The sequence below is a fragment of the Pongo abelii genome, chromosome X (genome assembly GCF_028885655.2).
Source record: "Pongo abelii isolate AG06213 chromosome X, NHGRI_mPonAbe1-v2.0_pri, whole genome shotgun sequence".
NCBI lineage: Eukaryota > Metazoa > Chordata > Mammalia > Primates > Hominidae > Pongo > Pongo abelii.
The window spans coordinates 24371452-24375965 of record NC_072008.2 but is presented as its reverse complement, the minus strand read 5'-3'; the positions used below and the strand labels follow the sequence as shown (position 1 = coordinate 24375965).

At 47.1% G+C, this 4514-nt stretch overlaps 1 non-coding gene across 1 annotated transcript; it reads left to right on the top strand.

The window, feature by feature from the left end:
* Positions 1-328: 328 nt before the first annotated feature.
* Positions 329-433, top strand: LOC112131200 (small nucleolar RNA U13). Its single transcript, XR_002913331.1, has one exon. It is a non-coding gene; the product is annotated as a small nucleolar RNA U13 (small nucleolar RNA).
* The last annotated feature ends 4081 nt before the right edge of the window (positions 434-4514 follow it).

The following is a 4514-nucleotide window of genomic DNA, read 5'->3' as shown; positions in this document are numbered from 1 at the left end:
GTTAGGTGGATCACTTGAGGTCAGGAGTTCAAGACCAGCCTGGCCAACATGGTGAAACCCTGTCTCTACTAAAAATACAAAAGTTAGCCAGGTGTGGTGGTGGGTGCCTGTAAGTCCAGCTACTCGGAAGGCTGAGGCAGGAGAATCACTTGAACCTGGGAGGCGGAGGTTGCAGTGAGCCAAGATCACGCCACTGCACTCCAGCCTGGGTGACAGAGCAAGACTCTGTCTCAAAAAAAAAAAAAAGGTAAAGCTCTGGCTACCACCTAGGCCCTTAGGCCAGTGGCCTTCTATTATGCCATGATGCCTCTCTAAAAAGGAGGGATAGACCCTTTTTGTGGTTCATAAGGTTGATTATTTGGTTCTCATGACACTGCGTGAGATGTACCTCACTCAAACCTCATTACAACGCTGGCGCATTAACCATCTGAGGTAGAAAAATGGGGAGCTGGGCACGGTGGCTCACGCCTGTAATCCCAGCACTTTGGGAGGCCGACGAGGGCGGATCACCTGAGGTCAGGAGTTTGAGACCAGCCTGGCCAACATGGGGAAACCCCACCTCTACTATAAATACAAAATTAGCCAGGCATGGGAGTGCACGCCTGTAATCCCAGCTACTCAGGAGGCTCAGGCAGGAGAATCGCTTGAACCCAGGAAGTGGAGATTGCAGTGAGCCACCACTGGACTCCAGCCTAGGTTGACAGAGTGAAACTCCATCTCAACAAAGGGAAAAGGGGGAGAGGGGGAGGTATATGGGCTCACCCAAAAATTTCAGAATTTTCCCTGATGCTGGCCTGGAAGGAGTGAATGATAGTACAGGGCTTTATTCCTAAATAACTTCAGTTTAGCCCCAGTTGTTTTTCTTGCATTAGTCCAGAAGACCCACTCAAAGAAAACTTTAGCTGGGTGCAGTGGCTCGTACCTGTTATCCCAGCACTTTGGGAGGCTGAGGCGAGTGGGTCACTTGAGCCCGTGAGTCCAAGATCAGCCTGGACAACAAAGCTAGATCCCTTCTCTACAAAAAATTTAAAATAGTTGGGTTTGGTGGCACACACCTGTAGTCTCAGCTACTTCAGGAGGCTGAGGTGGGAGAATTGCTTGAGCCCAGGAGGTCGAGGCTACAGCGAGCCATTATTGCACCACTGCACTCCAGCCTGGGCAACAGAGCGAGACCCTGTCTCCAAAAAAAAAAAAAAAAAAAAAACCTCCCTCCACACAGCTGGGCTGTCCAGCTGCTCCTGAGTCAGGTAGGTCCAGCCCCACATCTGCGCATGGGGTACCCCCTGCCTGGATGGCTTGCATCCTGACCAACCCCTGCCACCCCCACATCCCACACTTGTCATAGAAGTGGATGCCATGTTTAGTTCATTGAGATGTCTCCAATACCACTACCATCTTGCACCGTTACTTATCTGGATTATTGGTGTAGAATTTGTCTTCCTGTCTAGAGTGGCAGCTCTTTGAGGTCAGGGGCCCTTTTCTCAATGGTGCCTACTTCATAGGAAGGAGCAAGTAAAATTCTTCAAATAAATGCTTTTTCTTTTATTGCAAGCATACAGCAGGTGCTCAACAAATATTTGCTAATTGCCTCATTGGCAAGTATCCTACTCTGTAGCCAACTCCTCCCGCTTCAGAATGGGCCTTTAAAAAGGGCATATTTTGCCAGGCGCAATGGCTCATGCTTGTAATCCCAACACTTTGGAGGCCGAGGCAGGTGAATCATCTGAGGTCGGGTATTCGAGACCAACCTGGCCAACATGGTGAAACCCCATCTCTACTAAAAATACAAAAATTACCCTCATGCCTGTAGTCCCAGCCACTCAGGAGGCTAAGGCAGGAGAATCACTTGAACCCGGGAAGCGGATGTTGCAGTGAGCCGAGATCGCACCATTGCACTCCAGCCTGGGCAACAGAGCAAGATTGTCTCCAAAAAAAATAATAAAAGGCATATTCCCAGCCTGGGCAACATAGCAGGACCTCATCTCTACTAAAAAAAAACAAAAAATTAGCCAGGTGTGGTGGCACATACCTGTAGTCTCAGCTACTCAGGAGGCTGAGACGAAGGACTGCTTGAGCCCGGGAGGTTGAGGCTGCAGGGAGCTATGATTGCGCCACTGCACTCCAGCCTGGGCAACAGGCTGACACCCTGTCTCAAAAAATAAATAAGTAATAATAATAAATACATTAAAAGGTCACATTCTGTGACTCAGTCACGCTGTTAGAGTCACAATAAGTCATGTCATGCTTCATCAGCAAGTCGTCTCAGTCCAACAGTGGTGTTCGGTATTTTCTCATGCCTGATTCAAACCTCTGTAGGCTTGAGTGGGTGGCATTTTGGGGGCCATGTCACCATTACACATCCACTCATCCAGTCAAGCAACCAAGCATTCATACATTTAGTTATTTATTCATTCATTTGTTTAAAAAATACCACCTACTACACATTAGACATATGATAACATGTAACTGCTAGTTTTATTATATACCCCTGATCCTCTAGAATCTCTAAATGGATAAATTTCCTAAATAAGTGACATTCTAGTAATATACAGACAATAAACAAAATAAATGAGTAAGATATATAGTATTTTAGATAGTGATATATGCTAAGAAAACAGGAAAAGGGATATGAAATGTCAGGGGATGGATTTTTTTTTTTTCCAGACAGAATCTCACTGTGTCACCCACTGCACTGGAGTGCAGTGGCACGATCTCTGCTCACTGCAACCTCCGCCTCCCGGGTTCAAGCAATTCTCCTGCCTCAGCTTCCTGAGTAGCTGTGACTATAGGCACGTACCACCCCGCCCTGCTAATTTTTATATTTTTAGTAGAGATGGGGTTTCACCATGTTGGCCAGGCTGGTCTCGAACTCCTGACCTCAAATGATCTGCCCACCTCAGCCTCCCACAGTGTTGGGATTACAGGCATAAGCCTCTGTGCCGGCTTCAGGGGATGGATGTTTATATTCTACATAAGTTGGCCAGGGAACCAAAATCTGTATTAGTCATGGTTCTCCAGAGAAACAGAAAATAAAACCAATAGGATGAAAAAATGAGGTGGTGGGGAGAAAGAGAGATTGAAGTCTGCAGGGCAGGCCGGTAGGCTGGAGACCCAGGGAAGAGTTGATGTTTCAGTTGGAGTCTACAGGCAGTCTGGAAGTACAATTCCTTCTTCCTGGGGGGACTGTGGTCATTTTTTTTCCCCAAGGCCTTCAGCTGATTGAATGAGGCCCACCCATATGATGGTGTGTAATCTGCTTTGCTCAAAGTCTACTGAGGGAGGTGGCTTTTGAGGAAAAAAAAATCTGCAGAAAGTGAGGAAGTGAGTCATGCAAATAAACATCTGGGGAAAAGAAATCTAGGTAGCATGAGAAGCAAGTCCAAAGGCCTTGAGGTAGACGTGTGCTGGACACGCTGCTGGAATAGAGTGACTGTGATAGTTAATAGTGTCAATTTGATTGGATTGAAGGATGCAAAGTGTGGTTCCTGGGTGTGTTTGTGACGGTGTTGCCAAAGGAGATTAACATCTGAGTCATTGGACTGGGAGAGGCAGACCAGCCCTCAATCTGGGTGGGCACCATCTAATCAGCTGCCATTGTGGCTAGAATAAAGCAGGTGGGAGAAGATGGAAGAGCAGACTGGCTGAGTCTTCTGGCCTTCATCTTTCTCCCATGCTGGATGCTTCCTGCCCTCAAACATCGGACTCCAAGTTCTTCAGCTTTTGGACTCTTGGATTTAGTGGACTCTTAGACCATTGGTTTGCTGGGGCTCTTGGGCCTTTGGCCACAGACTGAAGGCTACACTGTCAGCTTCCCTACTTTTGAGGTTTTGGGACTCAGACTGGCTTCTTTGCTCCTCAACTTGCAGACTATCGTGGGACTTTACCTTGTGATCATGTGAGTCAATACTCCCTAATAAACTCCCTTTCATAGACACATCTATCCTATTAGTTCTGTCCCTCTAGAGAACCCTGACTAATACAGTGACCAAGGGTGACAGCAATGGAGATTTGAAGTCCAGGGTGCAGAGCATGTGGGACCTTGCAGGTCTTAAGAACAACTCGAGTGTTATTCTGAGAAAATGGAGCAGAGGGATTGAACAAAGGAATAACACTATTTGACTTATGTTTTAACAAGATTGTTGGCAGCTGTGGTGAGAACAGAGTGCAGGTGGGCAAGGACAGAAGCAAGAAACCGTTTGGGAGGCTATTTGAATAGCCCAGGTGAGAAATGGTGGTGGCTTAGATCTTGGTAGCAGTCAGAGACAGAGGGAAAGGTCAAGGGAAATGGCTGAATTCTGTCGATCATTTGAAAATATAGCCAAGAAGATTTGCTGACAGGCTGGATATGGGTTATGGGAGAAAGAAAGGAATCGAGGATGACACTAAGGTTTTTGTCCTGAGCCAGTGCAGCTGAGGTGAGGAAGTTTGCAACAGTAGCTTGAAGTAGAGGGGAGGGTACACATCTAAGACTCTGTTTGGGACAGGCAAGTGGGGTGCCTAACACATATCCAGAT